Raw genomic sequence first — 27,541 nt, forward strand, 5'->3', positions numbered from 1 at the left:
CTTTTACGCCATGAGAGTTATTCTGAAAAGTATAAGTTTCAGAAAAAAGATGTTTGGTGTGTGGATGCATTCTTACATGGTCCACCTTCATGAAAAAAATTGGCGCGATTGCATAGAAATTCATGACTTGAGGCCGAACTATAAATACATCAGCGATTCGAACTTTTCACATGAACGACTTTTACGCTATGAGAGCTATTCTGAAAAGTATAAGTTTCAGAACAAAAATGTTTGGTGTGTGGATGCATTCTTACATGGTCCACCCTCATGAAAACAATTGGCGCATTTGCAAGAAAATTCATGACTTGAGGTCGAACTATAAATGCATCAGCGATTCGAACTTTTTCACATGCACGACTTTTACGCCATGAGAGCTATTCTCAAAAGTATAAGTTTCAGAAAAAAAATATTTGGTATGTGGATGCATTCTTACATGGTCCACCCTCATGGAAAAAATTGGCGCATTTGCAAGAAAAATCATGACTTGAGGTCGAACTATAAATACATCAGCGATTCGAACTTTTTCACATGCACGACTTTTACGCCATGAGAGTTATTCTCAAAAGTATAAGTTTCAGAAAAAAGATGTTTGGCGTGTGGATGCATTCTTACATGGTCCACCCTCATGAAAAAAATTGGCGCGATTGCATAGAAATTCATGACTTGAGGCCGAACTATAAATACATCAGCGATTCGAACTTTTTCACATGCACGACTTTTACGCCATGAGAGTTATTCTCAAAAGTATAAGTTTCAGAACAAAGATGTTTGGTGTGTGGATGAAATCTTACATGGTCCACCCTCATGAAAAAAATTGGCGCAATTGCATAGAAATTCAGGACTTGAGTCGAACTATAAATACATCAGCGATTCGAACTTTTTCACATGCACGACTTTTACGCCATGAGAGCTATTCTCAAAAGTATAAGTTTCAGAACAAAAATGTTTGGTGTGTGGATGCATTCTTACATGGTCCACATTCATGAAAAAAATTGGCGCGATTGCATAGAAATTCATGACTTGAGGCCGAACTATAAATACATCAGCGATTCGAACTTTTCACATGAACGACTTTTACGCAATGAGAGCTATTCTGAAAAGTAAAAGTTTCAGAACAAAAATGTTTGGTGTGTGGATGCATTCTTACATGGTCCACCCTCATGAAAACAATTGGCGCATTTGCAAGAAAATTCATGACTTGAGGTCGAACTATAAATGCATCAGCGATTCGAACTTTTTCACATGCACGACTTTTACGCCATGAGAGCTATTCTCAAAAGTATAAGTTTCAGAACAAAAATGTTTGGTGTGTGGATGCATTCTTACATGGTCCACCCTCATGAAAAAAAATTGGCGCATTCGCAAGAAAAATCATGACTTGAGGTCGAACTATAAATACATCAGCGATTCGAACTTTTTCACATGCACGACTTTTACGCCATGAGAGTTATTCTCAAAAGTATAAGGTTCAGAACAAAAATATTTGGTGTGTGGATGCATTCTTACATGGTCCACCCTCATGAAAAAAAAATTGGCGCATTCGCAAGAAAAATCATGACTTGAGGTTCGAACTATAAATACATCAGCGATTCGAACTTTTATACATGCACGACTTTTACGCCATGAGAGTTATTCTCAAAAAGTATAAGTTTCAGAACAAAAATGTTTGGCGTGTGGATGCATTCTTACATGGTCCACCCTCATGAAAAAAAATTGGCGCATTCGCAAGAAAAATCATGACTTGAGGTCGAACTATAAATACATCAGCGATTCGAACTTTTTCGCAATGCACGACTTTTTACGCCATGAGAGTTATTCTCAAAAGTATAAGTTTCAGAAAAAAGATGTTTGGCGTGTGGATGCATTCTTACATGGTCCACCCTCATGAAAAAAATTGGCGCGATTGCATAGAAATTCATGACTTGAGGCCGAACTATAAATACATCAGCGATTCGAACTTTTTCGCATGCACGACTTTTACGCCATGAGAGTTATTCTCAAAAGTATAAGGTTCAGAACAAAAATATTTGGTGTGTGGATGCATTCTTACATGGTCCACCCTCATGAAAACAATTGGCGCATTCGCAAGAAAAATCATGACTTGAGGTCGAACTATAAATACATCAGCGATTCGAACTTTTATACATGCACGACTTTTACGCCATGAGAGTTATTCTCAAAAGTATAAGTTTCAGAACAAAAATGTTTGGCGTGTGGATGCATTCTTACATGGTCCACCCTCATGAAAACAATTGGCGCATTCGCAAGAAAAATCATGACTTGAGGTCGAACTATAAATACATAAGCGATTCGAACTTTTTCGCATGCACGACTTTTACGCCATGAGAGTTATTCTCAAAAGTATAAGTTTCAGAAAAAAAGATGTTTGGCGTGTGGATGCATTCTTACATGGTCCACCCTCATGAAAACAATTGGCGCATTTGCAAGAAAATTCATGACTTGAGGTCGAACTATAAATACATCAGCGATTCGAACTTTTCACATGAACGACTTTTACGCAATGAGAGCTATTCTGAAAAGTAAAAGTTTCAGAACAAAAATGTTTGGTGTGTGGATGCATTCTTACATGGTCCACCCTCATGAAAACAATTGGCGCATTTGCAAGAAAATTCATGACTTGAGGTCGAACTATAAATGCATCAGCGATTCGAACTTTTTCACATGCACGACTTTTACGCCATGAGAGCTATTCTCAAAAGTATAAGTTTCAGAACAAAAATGTTTGGTGTGTGGATGCATTCTTACATGGTCCACCCTCATGAAAAAAATTGGCGCATTCGCAAGAAAAATCATGACTTGAGGTCGAACTATAAATACATCAGCGATTCGAACTTTTTCACATGCACGACTTTTACGCCATGAGAGTTATTCTCAAAAGTATAAGGTTCAGAACAAAAATATTTGGTGTGTGGATGCATTCTTACATGGTCCACCCTCATGAAAAAAATTGGCGCATTCGCAAGAAAAATCATGACTTGAGGTCGAACTATAAATACATCAGCGATTCGAACTTTTATACATGCACGACTTTTACGCCATGAGAGTTATTCTCAAAAGTATAAGTTTTCAGAACAAAAATGTTTGGCGTGTGGATGCATTCTTACATGGTCCACCCTCATGAAAAAAATTGGCGCATTCGCAAGAAAAATCATGACTTGAGGTCGAACTATAAATACATCAGCGATTCGAACTTTTTCGCATGCACGACTTTTACGCCATGAGAGTTATTCTCAAAAGTATAAGTTTCAGAAAAAAGATGTTTGGCGTGTGGATGCATTCTTACATGGTCCACCCTCATGAAAAAAAATTGGCGCGATTGCATAGAAATTCATGACTTGAGGCCCGAACTATAAATACATCAGCGATTCGAACTTTTTCGCATGCACGACTTTTACGCCATTGAGTTATTCTCAAAAGTATAAGGTTCAGAACAAAAATATTTTGGGTGTGTGGATGCATTCTTACATGGTCCACCCTCATGAAAACAATTGGCGCATTCGCAAGAAAAATCATGACTTGAGGTCGAACTATAAATACATCAGCGATTCGAACTTTTATACATGCACGACTTTTACGCCATGAGAGTTATTCTCAAAAGTATAAGTTTCAGAACAAAAATGTTTGGCGTGTGGATGCATTCTTACATGGTCCACCCTCATGAAAACAATTGGCGCATTCGCAAGAAAAATCATGACTTGAGGTCGAACTATAAATACATAAGCGATTCGAACTTTTTCGCATGCACGACTTTTACGCCATGAGAGTTATTCTCAAAAGTATAAGTTTCAGAAAAAAGATGTTTGGCGTGTGGATGCATTCTTACATGGTCCACCCTCATGAAAACAATTGGCGCATTTGCAAGAAAATTCATGACTTGAGGTCGAACTATAAATGCATCAGCGATTCGAACTTTTTCACATGCACGACTTTTACGCCATGAGAGCTATTCTCAAAAGTATAAGTTTCAGAACAAAAATGTTTGGTGTGTGGATGCATTCTTACATGGTCCACCCTCATGAAAACAATTGGCGCATTTGCAAGAAAATTCATGACTTGAGGTCGAACTATAAATGCATCAGCGATTCGAACTTTTTCACATGCACGACTTTTACGCCATGAGAGCTATTCTCAAAAGTATAAGTTTCAGAACAAAAATGTTTGGCGTGTGGATGCATTCTTACATGGTCCACCCTCATGAAAAAAATTGGCGCATTCGCAAGAAAAATCATGACTTGAGGTCGAACTATAAATACATAAGCGATTCGAACTTTTTCACATGCACGACTTTTACGCCATGAGAGTTATTCTGTAAAGTATAAGTTTCAGAAAAAAGATGTTTGGCGTGTGGATGCATTCTTACATGGTCCACCCTCATGAAAAAAATTGGCGCAATTGCATAGAAATTCAGGACTTGAGTCGAACTATAAATACATCAGCGATTCGAACTTTTTCACATGCACGACTTTTACGCCATGAGAGCTATTCTCAAAAGTATAAGTTTCAGAACAAAAATGTTTGGTGTGTGGATGTATTCTTACATGGTCCACCCTCATGAAAAAAATTGGCGCATTTGCAAGAAAAATCATGACTTGAGGTCGAACTATAAATACATCAGCGATTCGAACTTTTTCACATGCACGACTTTTACGCCATGAGAGTTATTCTCAAAAGTATAAGTTTCAGAACAAAAATATTTGGCGTGTGGATGCATTCTGACATGGTCCACCCTCATGAAAAAAATTAGCGCATTCGCAAGAAAAATCATGACTTGAGGTCGAACTATAAATACATCAGCGATTCGAACTTTTTCACATGCACGACTTTTACGCCATGAGAGTTATTCTGAAAAGTATAAGTTTCAGAACAAAGATGTTTGGTGTGTGGATGAAATCTTACATGTTCCACCCTCATGAAAAAAATTGGCGCAATTGCATAGAAATTCAGGACTTGAGTCGAACTATAAATACATCTGCGATTCGAACTTTTTCACATGCACGACTTTTACGCCATGAGAGCTATTCTCAAAAGTATAAGTTTCAGAACAAAAATGTTTGGTGTGTGGATGCATTCTTACATGGTCCACCCTCATGAAAAAAATTGGCGCATTCGCAAGAAAAATCATGACTTGAGGTCGAACTATAAATACATCAGCGATTCGAACTTTTTCACATGCACGACTTTTACGCCATGAGAGTTATTCTCAAAAGTATCAGGTTCAGAACAAAAATATTTGGTGTGTGGATGCATTCTTACATGGTCCACCCTCATGAAAAAAATTGGCGCATTCGCAAGAAAAATCATGACTTGAGGTCGAACTATAAATACATCAGCGATTCGAACTTTTTCACATGCACGACTTTTACGCCATGAGAGTTATTCTCAAAAGTATAAGTTTCAGAACAAAGATGTTTGGCGTGTGGATGCATTCTTACATGGTCCACCCTCATGAAAAAAATTGGCGCGATTGCATAGAAATTCATGACTTGAGGCCGAACTATAAATACATCAGCGATTCGAACTTTTCACATGCACGACTCTTACGCCATGAGAGCTATTCTGAAAAGTATAAGTTTCAGAACAAAAATGTTTGGCGTGTGGATGCATTCTTACATGGTCCACCCTCATGAAAACAATTGGCGCATTTGCAAGAAAAATCATGACTTGAGGTCGAACTATAAATACATCAGCGATTCGAACTTTTTCACATGCACGACTTTTACGCCATGAGAGTTATTCTGAAAAGTATAAGTTTCAGAACAAAGATATTTAGCGTGTGGATGAAATCTTACATGGTCCACCCTCATGAAAAAAATTGGTGCAATTGCATAGAAATTCAGGACTTGAGTCGAACTATAAATACATCAGCGATTCGAACTTTTTCACATGCACGACTTTTACGCCATGAGAGCTATTCTCAAAAGTATAAGTTTCAGAACATATATATTTGGTGTGTATATGCATTCTTACATGGTCCACCCTCATGAAAACAATTGGCGCATTTGCAAGAAAAATGATGACTTGAGGTCGAACTATAAATACATCAGCGATTCGAACTTTTTCACATGAACGACTTTTACGCCATGAGAGTTATTCTCAAAAGTATAAGTTTCAGAACAAAAATATTTGGTGTGTGGATGCATTCTTACATGGTCCACCCTCATGAAAAAAATTGGCGCATTCGCAAGAAAAATCATGACTTGAGGTCGAACTATAAATACATAAGCGATTCGAACTTTTTCGCATGCACGACTTTTACGCCATGAGAGTTATTCTCAAAAGTATAAGTTTCAGAAAAAAGATGTTTGGCGTGTGGATGCATTCTTACATGGTCCACCCTCATGAAAAAAAATGGTGCGATTGCATAGAAATTCATGACTTGAGGCCGAACTATAAATACATCAGCGATTCGAACTTTTCACATGCACGACTTTTACGCCATGAGAGCTATTCTGAAAAGTATAAGTTTCAGAACAAAAATGTTTGGTGTGTGGATGCATTCTTACAAGGTCCACCCTCATGAAAACAATTGGCGCATTTGCAAGAAAATTAATGACTTGAGGTCGAACTATAAATGCATCAGCGATTCGAACTTTTTCACATGCACGACTTTTACGCCATGAGAGCTATTCTCAAAAGTATAAGTTTCAGAACAAAAATGTTTGGTGTGTGGATGCATTCTTACATGGTCCACCCTCATGAAAAAAATTGGCGCATTTGCAAGAAAAATCATGACTTGAGGTCGAACTATAAATACATCAGCGATTCGAACTTTTTCACATGCACGACTTTTACGCCATGAGAGTTATTCTCAAAAGTATAAGGTTCAGAACAAAAATATTTGGTGTGTGGATGCATTCTTACATGGTCCACCCTCATGAAAAAAATTGGCGCATTTGCAAGAAAAATCATGACTTGAGGTCGAACTATAAATACATCAGCGATTCGAACTTTTTCACATGCACGACTTTTACGCCATGAGAGTTATTCTCAAAAGTATAAGTTTCAGAACAAAAATGTTTGGCGTGTGGATGCATTCTTACATGGTCCACCCTCATGAAAAAAATTGGCGCATTCGCAAGAAAAATCATGACTTGAGGTCGAACTATAAATACATAAGCGATTCGAACTTTTTCGCATGCACGACTTTTACGCCATGAGAGTTATTCTCAAAAGTATAAGTTTCAGAAAAAAGATGTTTGGCGTGTGGATGCATTCTTACATGGTCCACCCTCATGAAAACAATTGGCGCGATTTCATAGAAATTCATGACTTGAGGCCGAACTATAAATACATCAGCGATTCGAACTTTTCACATGCACGACTTTTACGCCATGAGAGCTATTCTCAAAAGTATAAGTTTCAGAACAAAAATGTTTGGTGTGTGGATGCATTCTTACATGGTCCACCCTCATGAAAACAATTGGCGCATTTGCAAGAAAATTCATGACTTGAGGTCAAACTATAAATGCATCAGCGATTCGAACTTTTTCACATGCACGACTTTTACGCCATGAGAGCTATTCTCAAAAGTATAAGTTTCAGAACAAAAATATTTGGTGTGTGGATGCATTCTTACATGGTCCACCCTCATGAAAACAATTGGCGCATTTGCAAGAAAATTCATGACTTGAGGTCGAACTATAAATGCATCAGCGATTCGAACTTTTTCACATGCACGACTTTTACGCCATGAGAGCTATTCTCAAAAGTATAAGTTTCAGAACAAAAATGTTTGGCGTGTGGATGCATTCTTACATGGTCCACCCTCATGAAAAAAATTGGCGCATTCGCAAGAAAAATCATGACTTGAGGTCGAACTATAAATACATCAGCGATTCGAACTTTTTCACATGCACGACTTTTACGCCATGAGAGTTATTCTCAAAAGTATAAGTTTCAGAAAAAAGATGTTTGGCGTGTGGATGCATTCTTACATGGTCCACCCCTCATGAAAAAAATTGGCGCGATTGCATAGAAATTCATGACTTGAGGCCGAACTATAAATACATCAGCGATTCGAACTTTTTCACATGCACGACTTTTACGCCATGAGAGTTATTCTGAAAAGTATAAGTTTCAGAACAAAGATGTTTGGTGTGTGGATGAAATCTTACATGGTCCACCCTCATGAAAAAAATTGGCGCAATTGCATAGAAATTCAGGACTTGAGTCGAACTATAAATACATCAGCGATTCGAACTTTTTCACATGCACGACTTTTACGCCATGAGAGCTATTCTCAAAAGTATAAGTTTCAGAACAAAAATGTTTGGTGTGTGGATGTATTCTTACATGGTCCACCCTCATGAAAAAAATTGGCGCATTTGCAAGAAAAATCATGACTTGAGGTCGAACTATAAATACATCAGCGATTCGAACTTTTTCACATGCACGACTTTTACGCCATGAGAGTTATTCTGAAAAGTATAAGTTTCAGAACAAAAATGTTTGGCGTGTGGATGCATTCTTACATGGTCCACCCTCATGAAAAAAATTGGTGCATTTCCAAGAAAAATCATGACTTGAGTTCGAACTATAAATACATCAGCGATTCGAACTTTTTCACATGCAGGACTTTTACGCCATGAGAGTTATTCTGAAAAGTATAAGTTTCAGAACAAAAATGTTTGGCGTGTGGATGCATTCTTACATGGTCCACCCTCATGAAAAAAATTGGCGCATTCGCAAGAAAAATCATGACTTGAGGTCGAACTATAAATACATCAGCGATTCGAACTTTTTCACATGCACGACTTTTACGCCATGAGAGTTATTCTCAAAAGTATAAGTTTCAGAACAAAGATGTTTGGCGTGTGGATGCATTCTTACATGGTCCACCCTCATGAAAAAAATTGGCGCGATTGCATAGAAATTCATGACTTGAGGCCGAACTATAAATACATCAGCGATTCGAACTTTTCACATGCACGACTTTTACGCCATGAGAGCTATTCTCAAAAGTATAAGTTTCAGAACAAAAATGTTTGGTGTGTGGATGCATTCTTACATGGTCCACCCTCATGAAAACAATTGGCGCATTTGCAAGAAAATTCATGACTTGAGGTCAAACTATAAATGCATCAGCGATTCGAACTTTTTCACATGCACGACTTTTACGCCATGAGAGCTATTCTCAAAAGTATAAGTTTCAGAACAAAAATATTTGGTGTGTGGATGCATTCTTACATGGTCCACCCTCATGAAAACAATTGGCGCATTTGCAAGAAAATTCATGACTTGAGGTCGAACTATAAATGCATCAGCGATTCGAACTTTTTCACATGCACGACTTTTACGCCATGAGAGCTATTCTCAAAAGTATAAGTTTCAGAACAAAAATGTTTGGCGTGTGGATGCATTCTTACATGGTCCACCCTCATGAAAACAATTGGCGCATTCGCAAGAAAAATCATGACTTGAGGTCGAACTATAAATACATCAGCGATTCGAACTTTTTCACATGCACGACTTTTACGCCATGAGAGTTATTCTCAAAAGTATAAGTTTCAGAAAAAAGATGTTTGGCGTGTGGATGCATTCTTACATGGTCCACCCTCATGAAAAAAATTGGCGCAATTGCATAGAAATTCATGACTTGAGGCCGAACTATAAATACATCAGCGATTCGAACTTTTTCACATGCACGACTTTTACGCCATGAGAGTTATTCTGAAAAGTATAAGTTTCAGAACAAAGATGTTTGGTGTGTGGATGAAATCTTACATGGTCCACCCTCATGAAAAAAATTGGCGCAATTGCATAGAAATTCAGGACTTGAGTCGAACTATAAATACATCAGCGATTCGAACTTTTTCACATGCACGACTTTTACGCCATGAGAGCTATTCTCAAAAGTATAAGTTTCAGAACAAAAATGTTTGGTGTGTGGATGTATTCTTACATGGTCCACCCTCATGAAAAAAATTGGCGCATTTGCAAGAAAAATCATGACTTGAGGTCGAACTATAAATACATCAGCGATTCGAACTTTTTCACATGCACGACTTTTACGCCATGAGAGTTATTCTGAAAAGTATAAGTTTCAGAACAAAAATGTTTGGCGTGTGGATGCATTCTTACATGGTCCACCCTCATGAAAAAAATTGGTGCATTTCCAAGAAAAATCATGACTTGAGTTCGAACTATAAATACATCAGCGATTCGAACTTTTTCACATGCAGGACTTTTACGCCATGAGAGTTATTCTGAAAAGTATAAGTTTCAGAACAAAAATGTTTGGCGTGTGGATGCATTCTTACATGGTCCACCCTCATGAAAAAAATTGGCGCATTCGCAAGAAAAATCATGACTTGAGGTCGAACTATAAATACATCAGCGATTCGAACTTTTTCACATGCACGACTTTTACGCCATGAGAGTTATTCTCAAAAGTATAAGTTTCAGAACAAAGATGTTTGGCGTGTGGATGCATTCTTACATGGTCCACCCTCATGAAAAAAATTGGCGCGATTGCATAGAAATTCATGACTTGAGGCCGAACTATAAATACATCAGCGATTCGAACTTTTCACATGCACGACTCTTACGCCATGAGAGCTATTCTCAAAAGTATAAGTTTCAGAACAAAAATGTTTGGTGTGTATATGCATTCTTACATGGTCCACCCTCATGAAAAACATTGGCGCATTTGCAAGAAAAATCATGACTTGAGGTCGAACTATGAATACATAAGCGATTCGAACTTTTTCACATAAACGACTTTTACGCCATGAGAGTTATTCTCAAAAGTATAAGTTTCAGAACAAAAATATTTGGTGTGTGGATGCATTCTTACATGGTCCACCCTCATGAAAACAATTGGCGCATTCGCAAGAAAAATCATGACTTGAGGTCGAACTATAAATACATAAGCGATTCGAACTTTTTCGCATGCACGACTTTTACGCCATGAGAGTTATTCTCAAAAGTGTAAGTTTCAGAAAAAAGATGTTTTGGCGTGTGGATGCATTCTTACATGGTCCACCCTCATGAAAAAAATTGGCGCGATTGCATAGAAATTCATGACTTGAGGCCGAACTATAAATACATCAGCGATTCGAACTTTTTCACATGCACGACTTTTACGCCATGAGAGCTATTCTCAAAAGTATAAGTTTCAGAACAAAAATGTTTGGTGTGTGGATGCATTCTTACATGGTCCACCCTCATGAAAACAATTGGCGCATTTGCAAGAAAATTCATGACTTGAGGTCGAACTATAAATGCATCAGCGATTCGAACTTTTTCACATGCACGACTTTTACGCCATGAGAGCTATTCTCAAAAGTATAAGTTTCAGAACAAAAATGTTTGGTGTGTGGATGCATTCTTACATGGTCCACCCTCATGAAAACAATTGGCGCATTCGCAAGAAAATTCATGACTTGAGGCCGAACTATAAATACATCAGCGATTCGAACTTTTTCACATGCACGACTTTTACGCCATGAGAGTTATTCTCAAAAGTATAAGTTTCAGAACAAAAATATTTGGTGTGTGGATGCATTCTTACATGGTCCACCCTCATGAATAAAATTAGCGCATTCGCAAGAAAAATCATGACTTGAGGTCGAACTATAAATACATCAGCGATTCGAACTTTTTCACATGCACGACTTTTACGCCATGAGAGTTATTCTGAAAAGTATAAGTTTCAGAACAAAGATGTTTGGCGTGTGGATGCATTCTTACATGGTCCACCCTCATGAAAAAAATTGGCGCATTCGCAAGAAAAATCATGACTTGAGGTCGAACTATAAATACATCAGCGATTCGAACTTTTTCACATGCACGACTTTTACGCCATGAGAGTTATTCTGAAAAGTATAAGTTTCAGAACAAAAATGTTTGGCGTGTGGATGCATTCTTACATGGTCCACCCTCATGAAAAAAATTGGCGCATTTGCAAGAAAAATCATGACTTGAGGTCGAACTATAAATACATCAGCGATTCGAACTTTTTCGCATGCACGACTTTTACGCCATGAGAGTTATTCTGAAAAGTATAAGTTTCAGAACAAAGATGTTTGGTGTGTGGATGAAATCTTACATGGTCCACCCTCATGAAAAAAATTGGCGCAATTGCATAGAAATTCAGGACTTGAGTCGAACTATAAATACATCAGCGATTCGAACTTTTTCACATGCACGACTTTTACGCCATGAGAGCTATTCTCAAAAGTATAAGTTTCAGAACATATATATTTGGTGTGTGGATGCATTCTTACATGGTCCACCCTCATGAAAAAAATTGGCGCATTCGCAAGAAAAATCATGACTTGAGGTCGAACTATAAATACATCAGCGATTCGAACTTTTTCACATGCACGACTTTTACGCCATGAGAGTTATTCTCAAAAGTATAAGTTTCAGAACAAAAATATTTGGTGTGTGGATGCATTCTTACATGGTCCACCCTCATGAAAAAAATTAGCGCATTCGCAAGAAAAATCATGACTTGAGGTCGAACTATAAATACATCAGCGATTCGAACTTTTTCACATGCACGACTTTTACGCCATGAGAGTTATTCTGAAAAGTATAAGTTTCAGAACAAAAATGTTTGGTGTGTGGATGCATTCTTACATGGTCCACCCTCATGAAAAAAATTGGCGCATTCGCAAGAAAAATCATGACTTGAGGTCGAACTATAAATACATAAGCGATTCGAACTTTTTCGCATGCACGACTTTTACGCCATGAGAGTTATTCTCAAAAGTATAAGTTTCAGAAAAAAGATGTTTGGCGTGTGGATGCATTCTTACATGGTCCACCCTCATGAAAAAAATTGGTGCGATTGCATAGAAATTCATGACTTGAGGCCGAACTATAAATACATCAGCAATTCGAACTTTTCACATGCACGACTTTTACGCCATGAGAGCTATTCTGAAAAGTATAAGTTTCAGAACAAAAATGTTTGGTGTGTGGATGCATTCTTACATGGTCCACCCTTATGAAAACAATTGGCGCATTTGCAAGAAAATTCATGACTTGAGGTCGAACTATAAATGCATCAGCGATTCGAACTTTTTCACATGCACGACTTTTACACCATGAGAGCTATTCTCAAAAGTATAAGTTTCAGAACAAAAATATTTGGTGTGTGGATGCATTCTTATATGGTCCACCCTCATGAAAAAAATTGGCGCATTCGCAAGAAAAATCATGACTTGAGGTCGAACTATAAATACATCAGCGATTTGAACTTTTTCACATGCACGACTTTTACGCCATGAGAGTTATTCTGAAAAGTATAAGTTTCAGAACAAAAATGTTTGGCGTGTGGATGCATTCTTACATGGTCCACCCTCATGAAAAAAATTGGCGCGATTGCATAGAAATTCATGACTTGAGGCCGAACTATAAATACATCAGCGATTCGAACTTTTTCACATGCACGACTTTTACGCCATGAGAGTTATTCTCAAAAGTATAAGTTTCAGAACAAAAATGTTTGGTGTGTGGATGCATTCTTACATGGTCCACCCTCATGAAAAAAATTGGCGCATTTGCAAGAAAAATCATGACTTGAGGTCGAACTATAAATACATCAGCGATTCGAACTTTTTCGCATGCACGACTTTTACGCCATGAGAGCTATTCTCAAAAGTATAAGTTTCAGAACAAAAATGTTTGGTGTGTGGATGCATTCTTACATGGTCCACCCTCATGAAAAAAATTGGCGCATTCGCAAGAAAAATCATGACTTGAGGTTGAATTATAAATACATAAGCGATTCGAACTTTTTCGCATGCACGACTTTTACGCCATGAGAGTTATTCTCAAAAGTATAAGTTTCAGAAAAAAGATGTTTTGGCGTGTGGATGCATTCTTACATGGTCCACCCTCATGAAAAAAATTGGCGCGATTGCATAGAAATTCATGACTTGAGGCCGAACTATAAATACATCAGCGATTCGAACTTTTTCACATGCACGACTTTTACGCCATGAGAGCTATTCTCAAAAGTATAAGTTTCAGAACAAAAATGTTTGGTGTGTGGATGCATTCTTACATGGTCCACCCTCATGAAAACAATTGGCGCATTTGCAAGAAAATTCATGACTTGAGGTCGAACTATAAATGCATCAGCGATTCGAACTTTTTCACATGCACGACTTTTACGCCATGAGAGTTATTCTCAAAAGTATAAGTTTCAGAACAAAAATGTTTGGTGTGTGGATGCATTCTTACATGGTCCACCCTCATGAAAAAAATTGGTGCATTTGCAAGAAAAATCATGACTTGAGGTCGAACTATAAATACATCAGCGATTCGAACTTTTTCACATGCACGACTTTTACGCCATGAGAGCTATTCTCAAAAGTATAAGTTTCAGAACAAAAATATTTGGTGTGTGGATGCATTCTTACATGGTCCACCCTCATGAAAAAAATTGGCGCATTCGCAAGAAAAATCATGACTTGAGGTCGAACTATAAATACATCAGCGATTCGAACTTTTTCACATGCACGACTTTTACGCCATGAGAGTTATTCTGAAAAGTATAAGTTTCAGAACAAAAATGTTTGGCGTGTGGATGCATTCTTACATGGTCCACCCTCATGAAAAAAATTGGCGCATTCGCAAGAAAAATCATGACTTGAGGTCGAACTATAAATACATCAGCGATTCGAACTTTTTCACATGCACGACTTTTACGCCATGAGAGTTATTCTGAAAAGTATAAGTTTCAGAAAAAAGATGTTTGGCGTGTGGATGCATTCTTACATGGTCCACCCTCATGAAAAAAAATTGTCGCGATTGCATAGAAATTCATGACTTGAGGCCGAACTATAAATACATCAGCGATTCGAACTTTTCACATGAACGACTTTTACGCCATGAGAGCTATTCTGAAAAGTATAAGTTTCAGAACAAAAATGTTTGGTGTGTGGATGCATTCTTACATGGTCCACCCTCATGAAAACAATTGGCGCATTTGCAAGAAAAATCATGACTTGAGGTCGAACTATAAATGCATCAGCGATTCGAACTTTTTCACATACACGACTTTTACGCCATGAGAGCTATTCTCAAAAGTATAAGTTTCAGAACAAAAATATTTGGTGTGTGGATGCATTCTTACATGGTCCACCCTCATGAAAAAAATTGGCGCATTCGCAAAATAAATCATGACTTGAGGTCGAACTATAAATACATCAGCGATTCGAACTTTTTCACATGCACGACTTTTACGCCATGAGAGTTATTCTGAAAAGTATAAGTTTCAGAACAAAAATGTTTGGTGTGTGGATGCATTCTTACATGGTCCACCCTCATGCAAAAAATTGGCGCATTTGGAAGAAAAATCATGACTTGAGGTCGAACTATAAATACATCAGCGATTCGAACTTTTTCGCATGCACGACTTTTACGCCATGAGAGTTATTCTCAAAAGTATAAGTTTCAGAACAAAGATGTTTGGTGTGTGGATGAAATCTTACATGGTCCACCCTCATGAAAAAAATTGGCGCAATTGTATAGAAATTCAGGACTTGAGTCGAACTATAAATACATCAGCGATTCGAACTTTTTCACATGCACGACTTTTACGCCATGAGAGTTATTCTGAAAAGTATAAGTTTCAGAACAAAAATTTTGGCGTGTGGATGCATTCTTACATGGTCCACCCTCATGAAAAAAATTGGCGCCTTCGCAAGAAAAATCATGACTTGAGGTCGAACTATAAATACATAAGCGATTCGAACTTTTTCACATGCACGACTTTTACGCCATGAGAGTTATTCTCAAAAGTATAAGTTTCAGAAAAAAGATGTTTGGCGTGTGGATGCATTCTTACATGGTCCACCCTCATGAAAACAATTGGCGCGATTGCATAGAAATTCATGACTTGAGGCCGAACTATAAATACATCAGCGATTCGAACTTTTTCACATGCACGACTTTTACGCCATGAGAGCTATTCTCAAAAGTATAAGTTTCAGAACAAAAATGTTTGGTGTGTGGATGCATTCTTACATGGTCCACCCTCATGAAAACAATTGGCGCATTTGCAAGAAAAATCATGACTTGAGGTCGAACTATAAATACATCAGCGATTCGAACTTTTTCACATGCACGACTTTTACGCCATGAGAGCTATTCTGAAAAGTATAAGTTTCAGAACAAAAATGTTTGGTGTGTGGATGCATTCTTACATGGTCCACCCTCATGAAAACAATTGGCGCATTTGCAAGAAAATTCATGACTTGAGGTCGAACTATAAATGCATCAGCGATTCGAACTTTTTCACATGCACGACTTTTACGCCATGAGAGCTATTCTCAAAAGTATAAGTTTCAGAACCAAAATGTTTGGTGTGTGGATGCATTCTTACATGGTCCACCCTCATGAAAAAAATTGGCGCATTCGCAAGAAAAATCACGACTTGAGGTCGAACTATAAATACATCAGCGATTCGAACTTTTTCACATGCACGACTTTTACGCCATGAGAGTTATTCTGAAAAGTATAAGTTTCAGAACAAAAATGTTTGGTGTGTGGATGCATTCTTACATGGTCCACCCTCATGAAAAAAATTGGCGCATTTGCAAGAAAAATCATGACTTGAGGTCGAACTATATACATCAGCGATTCGAACTTTTTCACATGCACGACTTTTACGCCATGAGAGTTATTCTGAAAAGTATAAGTTTCAGAACAAAAATGTTTGGCGTGTGGATGCATTCTTACATGGTCCACCCTCATGAAAAAAATTGGCGCATTCGCAAGAAAAATCATGACTTGAGGTCGAACTATAAATACATCAGCGATTCGAACTTTTTCACATGCACGACTTTTACGCCATGAGAGTTATTCTGAAAAGTATAAGATTCAGAACAAAAATGTTTGGTGTGTGGATGCATTCTTACATGGTCCACCCTCATGAAAAACATTGGTGCCTTTGCAAGAAAAATCATGACTTGAGGTCGAACTATAAATACATCAGCGATTCGAACTTTTTCACATGCACGACGTTTACGCCATGAGAGTTATTCTGAAAAGTATAAGTTTCAGAACAAAAATGTTTGGTTAGTTGATGCATTCTTACATGGTCCACCCTCATGAAAAAAATTGGCAAAATTGCATAGAAATTCAGGACTTGAGGCCGAACTACAAATACATCAGCGATTCGAACTTTTTCGCATGCACGACTTTTACGCCATGAGAGCTATTCTCAAAAGTATAAGTTTCAGAACAAAAATGTTTGGTGTGTGGATGCATTCTTACATGGTCCACCCTCATGAAAAAAATTGGCGCATTCGCAAGAAAAATCATGACTTGAGGTCGAACTATAAATACATCAGCGATTCGAACTTTTTCACATGCACGACTTTTACGCCATGAGAGCTATTCTCGAAAGTATAAGTTTCAGAACAAAAATGTTTGGTGTGTGGATGCATTCTTACATGGTCCACCCTCATGAAACAAATTGGCGCAATTGCATAAAAATTCAGGACTTGAGGCCGAACTATAAATAAATCAGCGATTCGAACTTTTTCGCATGCACGACTTTTACGCCATGAGAGTTATTCTGAAAAATATAAGTTTCAGAACAAAAATGTTTGGTGTGTGGATGCATTCTTACATGGTCCACCCTCATGAAAAAAATAAGCGCATTTGCAAGAAAAATCATGACTTGAGGTCGAACTATAAATACATCAGCGATTCGAACTTTTTCACATGCACGACTTTTACGCCATGAGAGTTATTCTGAAAAGTATAAGTTTCAGAACAAAAATGTTTGGTGTGTGGATGCATTCTTACATGGTCCACCCTCATGAAAAAAATTAGCGCATTTGCAAGAAAAATCATGACTTGAGGTCGAACTATAAATACATCAGCGATTCGAACTTTTTCACATGCACGACTTTTACGCCATGAGAGTTATTCTGAAAAGTATAAGTTTCAGAACAAAAATGTTTGGTGTGTGGATGCATTCTTACATGGTCCACCCTCATGAAAAAAATAAGCGCATTTGCAAGAAAAATCATGACTTGAGGTCGAACTATAAATACATCAGCGATTCGAACTTTTTCACATGCACGACTTTTACGCCATGAGAGTTATTCTGAAAAGTATAAGTTTCAGAACAAAGATGTTTGGTGTGTGGATGCATTCTTACATGGTCCATCCTCATGAAAAAAATTGGCGCAATTGCGTAAAAATTCAGGACTTGAGGTCGAACTATAAATACATCAGCGATTCGAACTTTTTCACATGCACGACTTTTACGCCATGAGAGCTATTCTGAAAAGTATAAGTTTCAGAACAAAAATGTTTGGTGTGTGGATGCATTCGTACATGGTCCACCCTCATGAAAAGAATTGGCGCATTTGCAAGAAAAATCATGACTTGAGGTCGAACTATAAATACATCAGCGATTCGAACTTTTTCACATGCACGACTTTTACGCCATGAAAGCTATTCTCAAAAGTATAAGTTTCAGAACATATATATTTGGTGTGTGGATGCATTCTTACATGGTCCACCCTCATGAAAAAAATTGGCACATTTGCAAGAAAAATCATGACTTGAGGTCGAACTATAAATACATCAGCGATTCGAACTTTTTCACATGCACGACTTTTACGCCATGAGAGTTATTCTGAAAAGTATAAGTTTCAGAACAAAGATGTTTGGTGTGTGGATGCATTCTTACATGGTCCACCCTCATGAAAAAAATTGGCGCAATTGCATAGAAATTCAGGACTTGAGGTCGAACTATAAAAACATCAGCGATTCGAACTTTTTCACATGCACGACTTTTACGCCATGAGAGCTATTCTCAAAAGTATAAGTTTCAGAACAAAAATGTTTGGTGTGTGGATGCATTCTTACATGGTCCACCCTCATGACAAAAAAATTGGCGCATTCGCAAGAAAAATCATGACTTGAGGTCGAACTATAAATACATCAGCGATTCGAACTTTTTCACATGCACGACTTTTACGCCATGAGAGCTATTCTCAAAAGTATAAGTTTCAGAACATATATATTTGGTGTGTGGATGCATTCGTACATGGTCCACCCTCATGAAAAAAATTGGCGCATTCGCAAGAAAAATCATGACTTGAGGTCGAACTATAAATACATCAGCGATTCGAACTTTTTCACATGCACGACTTTTACGCCATGAGAGTTATTCTCGAAAGTATAAGTTTCAGAACAAAAATATTTGGTGTGTGGATGCATTCTTACATGGTCCACCCTCATGAAAAAAATTAGCGCATTCGCAAGAAAAATCATGACTTGAGGTCGAACTATAAATACATCAGCGATTCGAACTTTTTCACATGCACGACTTTTACGCCATGAGAGCTATTCTGAAAAGTATAAGTTTCAGAACAAAAATGTTTGGTGTGTGGATGCATTCTATACATGGTCCACCCTCATGAAAAAAATTGGCGCATTTGCATAAAAATTCAGGACTTCAGGCCGAACTATAAATAAATCAGCGATTCGAACTTTTTCGCATGCACGACTTTTACGCCATGAGAGTTATTCTGAAAAGTATAAGTTTCAGAACATATATATTTGGTGTGTGGATGCATTCTTACTTGGTCCACCCTCATGAAAAACATTGGCGCATTTGCAAGAAAAATCATGACTTGAGGTCGAACTATAAATACATCAGCGATTCGAACTTTTTCACATGCACGACTTTTACGCCATGAGAGTTATTCTGAAAAGTATAAGTTTCAGAACAAAAATGTTTGGTGTGTGGATGCATTCTTACATGGTCCACCCTCATGAAAAAAATTGGTGCCTTTGCAAGAAAAATCATGACTTGAGGTCGAACTATAAATACATCAGCGATTCGAACTTTTTCACATGCACGACTTTTACGCCATGAGAGTTATTCTGAAAAGTGTAAGTTTCAGAACAAAGATGTTTGGTGTGTGGATGCATTCTTACATGGTCCACCCTCATGAAAAAAATTGGCGCAATTGCGTAAAAATTCAGGACTTGAGGTCGAACTATAAATACATCAGCGATTCGAACTTTTTCACATGCACGACTTTTACGCCATGAGAGCTATTCTGAAAAGTATAAGTTTCAGAACAAAAATGTTTGGTGTGTGGATGCATTCGTACATGGTCCACCCTCATGAAAAAAATTGGCGCATTCGCAAGAAAAATCATGACTTGAGGTCGAACTATAAATACATCAGCGATTCGAACTTTTTCACATGCACGACTTTTACGCCATGAGAGCTATTCTCGAAAGTATAAGTTTCAGAACATATATATTTGGTGTGTGGATGCATTCTTACTTGGTCCACCCTCATGAAAAAAATTGGCGCATTTGCAAGAAAAATCAGGACTTGAGGTCGAACTATAAATACATCAGCGATTCGAACTTTTTCACATGCACGACTTTTACGCCATGAGAGTTATTCTGAAAAGTATAAGTTTCAGAACAAAGATGTTTGGTGTGTGGATGCATTCTTACATGGTCCACCCTCATGAAAAAAATTGGCGCATTCGCAAGAAAAATCATGACTTGAGGTCGAACTATAAATACATCAGCGATTCGAACTTTTTCACATGCACGACTTTTACGCCATGAGAGCTATTCTCAAAAGTATAAGTTTCAGAACATATATATTTGGTGTGTGGATGCATTCGTACATGGTCCACCCTCATGAAAAAAATTGGCGCATTCGCAAGAAAAATCATGACTTGAGGTCGAACTATAAATACATCAGCGATTCGAACTTTTTCACATGCACGACTTTTACGCCATGAGAGTTATTCTCGAAAGTATAAGTTTCAGAACAAAAATATTTGGTGTGTGGATGCATTCTTACATGGTCCACCCTCATGAAAAAAATTAGCGCATACGCAAGAAAAATCATGACTTGAGGTCGAACTATAAATACATCAGCGATTCGAACTTTTTCACATGCACGACTTTTACGCCATGAGAGCTATTCTGAAAAGTATAAGTTTCAGAACAAAAATGTTTGGTGTGTGGATGCATTCTTACATGGTCCACCCTCATGAAAAAAATTAGCGCAATTGCATAAAAATTCAGGACTTGAGGTCGAACTATAAATACATCAGCGATTCGAACTTTTTCACATGCACGACTTTTACGCCATGAGAGCTATTCTCAAAAGTATAAGTTTCAGAACATATATATTTGGTGTGTGGATGCATTCTTACATGGTCCACCCTCATGAAAAAAATTGGCGCATTCGCAAGAAAAATCATGACTTGAGGTCGAACTATAAATACATCAGCGATTCGAACTTTTTCACATGCACGACTTTTACGCCATGAGAGCTATTCTCGAAAGTATAAGTTTCAGAACAAAAATGTTTGGTGTGTGGATGCATTCGTACATGGTCCACCCTCATGAAAAAAATTGGTGCCTTTGCAAGAAAAATCATGACTTGAGGTCGAACTATAAATACATCAGCGATTCGAACTTTTTCACATGCACGACTTTTACGCCATGAGAGTTATTCTCAAAAGTATAAGTTTCAGAACAAAAATGTTTGGTGTGTGGATGCATTCTTACATGGTCCACCCTCATGAAAAAAATAAGCGCATTTGCAAGAAAAATCATAACTTGAGGTCGAACTATAAATACATCAGCGATTCGAACTTTTTCACATGCACGACTTTTACGCCATGAGAGTTATTCTGAAAAGTATAAGATTCTGAACAAAAATGTTTGGTGTGTGGATGCATTCTTACATGGTCCACCCTCATGAAAAAAATTGGTGCCTTTGCAAGAAAAATCATGACTTGAGGTCGAACTATAAATACATCAGCGATTCGAACTTTTTCACATGCACGACTTTTACGCCATGAGAGTTATTCTGAAAAGTATAAGTTTCAGAACAAAAATGTTTGGTGTGTGGATGCATTCTTACATGGTCCACCCTCATGAAAAAAATAAGCGCATGTGCAAGAAAAATCATGACTTGAGGTCGAACTATAAATACATCAGCGATTCGAACTTTTTCACATGCACGACTTTTACGCCATGAGAGTTATTCTGAAAAGTATAAGTTTCAGAACAAAGATGTTTGGTGTGTGGATGCATTCTTACATGGTCCACCCTCATGAAAAAAATTGGCGCAATTGCGTAAAAATTCATGACTTGAGGTCGAACTATAAATACATCAGCGATTCGAACTTTTTCACATGCACGACTTTTACGCCATGAGAGCTATTCTGAAAAGTATAAGTTTCAGAACAAAAATGTTTGGTGTGTGGATGCATTCTTACATGGTCCACCCTCATGAAAAAAATAAGCGCATTTGCAAGAAAAATCATGACTTGAGGTCGAACTATAAATGCATCAGCGATTCGAACTTTTTCACATGCACGACTTTTACACCATGAGAGCTATTCTCAAAAGTATAAGTTTCAGAACATATATATTTGGTGTGTGGATGCATTCTTACATGGTCCACCCTCATGAAAAAAATTGGCGCATTCGCAAGAAAAATCATGACTTGAGGTCGAACTATAAATACATCAGCGATTCGAACTTTTTCACATGCACGACTTTTGCGCCATGAGAGCTATTCTCAAAAGTATAAGTTTCAGAACATATATATTTGGTGTGTGGATGCATTCTTACATGGTCCACCCTCATGAAAAAAATTGGCGCATTTGCAAGAAAAATCATGACTTGAGGTCGAACTATAAATACATCAGCGATTCGAACTTTTTCGCATGCACGACTTTTACGCCATGAGAGTTATTCTCAAAAGTATAAGTTTCAGAACAAAAATATTTTGTGTGTGGATGCATTCTTACATGGTCCACCCTCATGAAAAAAATTAGCGCATTTGCAAGAAAAATCATGACTTGAGGTCGAACTATAAATACATCAGCGATTCGAACTTTTTCACATGCACGACTTTTACGCCATGAGAGTTATTCTGAAAAGTATAAGTTTCAGAACAAAGATGTTTGGTGTGTGGATGCATTCTTACATGGTCCACCCTCATGAAAAAAATTGGCGCAATTGCGTAAAAATTCATGACTTGAGGTCGAACTATAAATACATCAGCGATTTGAACTTTTTCACATGCACGACTTTTACGCCATGAGAGCTATTCTGAAAAGTATAAGTTTCAGAACAAAAATATTTTGTGTGTGGATGCATTCTTACATGGTCCACCCTCATGAAAAAAATTAGCGCATTTGCAAGAAAAATCATGACTTGAGGTCGAACTATAAATACATCAGCGATTCGAACTTTTTCACATGCACGACTTTTACGCCATGAGAGTTATTCTGAAAAGTATAAGATTCAGAACAAAAATGTTTGGTGTGTGGATGCATTCTTACATGGTCCACCCTCATGAAAAAAATTGGTGCCTTTGCAAGAAAAATCATGACTTGAGGTCGAACTATAAATACATCAGCGATTCGAACTTTTTCACATGCACGACTTTTACGCCATGAGAGTTATTCTGAAAAGTATAAGTTTCAGAACAAAAATGTTTGGTGTGTGGATGCATTCTTACATGGTCCACCCTCATGAAAAAAATAAGCGCATGTGCAAGAAAAATCATGACTTGAGGTCGAACTATAAATACATCAGCGATTTGAACTTTTTCACATGCACGACTTTTACGCCATGAGAGTTATTCTGAAAAGTATAAGATTCAGAACAAAAATGTTTGGTGTGTGGATGCATTCTTACATGGTCCACCCTCATGAAAAAAATTGGTGCCTTTGCAAGAAAAATCATGACTTGAGGTCGAACTATAAATACATCAGCGATTCGAACTTTTTCACATGCACGACTTTTACGCCATGAGAGTTATTCTGAAAAGTATAAGTTTCAGAACAAAAATGTTTGGTGTGTGGATGCATTCTTACATGGTCCACCCTCATGAAAAAAATAAGCGCATGTGCAAGAAAAATCATGACTTGAGGTCGAACTATAAATACATCAGCGATTCGAACTTTTTCACATGCACGACTTTTACGCCATGAGAGTTATTCTGAAAAGTATAAGTTTCAGAACAAAGATGTTTGGTGTGTGGATGCATTCTTACATGGTCCACCCTCATGAAAAAAATTGGCGCAATTGCGTAAAAATTCATGACTTGAGGTCGAACTATAAATACATCAGCGATTCGAACTTTTTCACATGCACGACTTTTACGCCATGAGAGCTATTCTGAAAAGTATAAGTTTCAGAACAAAAATGTTTGGTGTGTGGATGCATTCGTACATGGTCCACCCTCATGAAAAAAATTGGCGCATTCGCAAGAAAAATCATGACTTGAGGTCGAACTATAAATACATCAGCGATTCGAACTTTTTCACATGCACGACTTTTACGCCATGAGAGCTATTCTCGAAAGTATAAGTTTCAGAACATATATATTTGGTGTGTGGATGCATTCTTACTTGGTCCACCCTCATGAAAAAAATTGGCGCATTTGCAAGAAAAATCAGGACTTGAGGTCGAACTATAAATACATCAGCGATTCGAACTTTTTCACATGCACGACTTTTACGCCATGAGAGTTATTCTCAAAAGTATAAGTTTCAGAACAAAGATGTTTGGTGTGTGGATGCATTCTTACATGGTCCACCCTCATGAAAAACATTGGCGCAATTGCATAAAAATTCAGGACTTGAGGTCGAACTATAAAAACATCAGCGATTCGAACTTTTTCACATGCACGACTTTTACGCCATGAGAGTTATTCTGAAAAGTATAAGTTTCAGAACAAAGATGTTTGGTGTGTGGATGCATTCTTACATGGTCCACCCTCATGAAAAAAATTGGCGCATTCGCAAGAAAAATCATGACTTAAGGTCGAACTATAAATACATCAGCGATTCGAACTTTTTCACATGCACGACTTTTACGCCATGAGAGCTATTCTCAAAAGTATAAGTTTCAGAACATATATATTTGGTGTGTGGATGCATTCTTACATGGTCCACCCTCATGAAAAAAATTGGTGCCTTTGCAAGAAAAATCATGACTTGAGGTCGAACTATAAATACATCAGCGATTCGAACTTTTTCACATGCACGACTTTTACGCCATGAGAGTTATTCTGAAAAGTATAAGTTTCAGAACAAAAATGTTTGGTGTGTGGATGCATTCTTACATGGTCCACCCTCATGAAAAAAATAAGCGCATGTGCAAGAAAAATCATGACTTGAGGTCGAACTATAAATACATCAGCGATTTGAACTTTTTCACATGCACGACTTTTACGCCATGAGAGTTATTCTCAAAAGTATAAGTTTCAGAACAAAAATGTTTGGTGTGTGGATGCATTCGTACATGGTCCACCCTCATGAAAAAAATTGGCGCATTCGCAAGAAAAATCATGACTTGAGGTCGAACTATAAATACATCAGCGATTCGAACTTTTTCACATGCACGACTTTTACGCCATGAGAGCTATTCTCGAAAGTATAAGTTTCAGAACATATATATTTGGTGTGTGGATGCATTCTTACTTGGTCCACCCTCATGAAAAAAATTGGCACATTTGCAAGAAAAATCAGGACTTGAGGTCGAACTATAAATACATCAGCGATTCGAACTTTTTCACATGCACGACTTTTACGCCATGAGAGTTATTCTGAAAAGTATAAGTTTCAGAACAAAGATGTTTGGTGTGTGGATGCATTCTTACATGGTCCACCCTCATGAAAAACATTGGCGCAATTGCATAAAAATTCAGGACTTGAGGTCGAACTATAAAAACATCAGCGATTCGAACTTTTTCACATGCACGACTTTTACGCCATGAGAGTTATTCTGAAAAGTATAAGTTTCAGAACAAAGATGTTTGGTGTGTGGATGCATTCTTACATGGTCCACCCTCATGAAAAAAATTGGCGCATTCGCAAGAAAAATCATGACTTAAGGTCGAACTATAAATACATCAGCGATTCGAACTTTTTCACATGCACGACTTTTACGCCATGAGAGCTATTCTCAAAAGTATAAGTTTCAGAACATATATATTTGGTGTGTGGATGCATTCTTACATGGTCCACCCTCATGAAAAAAATTGGCGCATTCGCAAGAAAAATCATGACTTGAGGTCGAACTATAAATACATCAGCGATTCGAACTTTTTCACATGCACGACTTTTACGCCATGAGAGCTATTCTCGAAAGTATAAGTTTCAGAACAAAAATATTTTGTGTGTGGATGCATTCTTACATGGTCCACCCTCATGAAAAAAATTAGCGCATTTGCAAGAAAAATCATGACTTGAGGTCGAACTATAAATACATCAGCGATTCGAACTTTTTCACATGCACGACTTTTACGCCATGAGAGTTATTCTGAAAAGTATAAGATTCAGAACAAAAATGTTTGGTGTGTGGATGCATTCTTACATGGTCCACCCTCATGAAAAAAATTGGTGCCTTTGCAAGAAAAATCATGACTTGAGGTCGAACTATAAATACATCAGCGATTCGAACTTTTTCACATGCACGACTTTTACGCCATGAGAGTTATTCTGAAAAGTATAAGTTTCAGAACAAAAATGTTTGGTGTGTGGATGCATTCTTACATGGTCCACCCTCATGAAAAAAATAAGCGCATGTGCAAGAAAAATCATGACTTGAGGTCGAACTATAAATACATCAGCGATTTGAACTTTTTCACATGCACGACTTTTACGCCATGAGAGCTATTCTCAAAAGTATAAGTTTCAGAACAAAGATGTTTGGTGTGTGGATGCATTCTTACATGGTCCACCCTCATGAAAAAAATTGGCGCAATTGCGTAAAAATTCAGGACTTGAGGTCGAACTATAAATACATCAGCGATTCGAACTTTTTCACATGCACGACTTTTACGCCATGAGAGCTATTCTGAAAAGTATAAGTTTCAGAACAAAAATGTTTGGTGTGTGGATGCATTCGTACATGGTCCACCCTCATGAAAAAAATTGGCGCATTCGCAAGAAAAATCATGACTTGAGGTCGAACTATAAATACATCAGCGATTCGAACTTTTTCACATGCACGACTTTTACGCCATGAGAGCTATTCTCGAAAGTATAAGTTTCAAAACATATATATTTGGTGTGTGGATGCATTCTTACTTGGTCCACCCTCATGAAAAAAATTGGTGCGTTTGCAAGAAAAATCAGGACTTGAGGTCGAACTATAAATACATCAGCGATTCGAACTTTTTCACATGCACGACTTTTACGCCATGAGAGTTATTCTGAAAAGTATAAGTTTCAGAACAAAGATGTTTGGTGTGTGGATGCATTCTTACATGGTCCACCCTCATGAAAAACATTGGCGCAATTGCATAAAAATTCAGGACTTGAGGTCGAACTATAAAAACATCAGCGATTCGAACTTTTTCACATGCACGACTTTTACGCCATGAGAGTTATTCTCAAAAGTATAAGTTTCAGAACAAAGATGTTTGGTGTGTGGATGCATTCTTACATGGTCCACCCTCATGAAAAAAATTGGCGCATTCGCAAGAAAAATCATGACTTAAGGTCGAACTATAAATACATCAGCG

Source organism: Haliotis cracherodii, unplaced genomic scaffold, assembly GCF_022045235.1.
Source record: "Haliotis cracherodii isolate W230 unplaced genomic scaffold, xgHalCrac1.p SCAF_13, whole genome shotgun sequence".
Taxonomy (NCBI): domain Eukaryota; kingdom Metazoa; phylum Mollusca; class Gastropoda; order Lepetellida; family Haliotidae; genus Haliotis; species Haliotis cracherodii.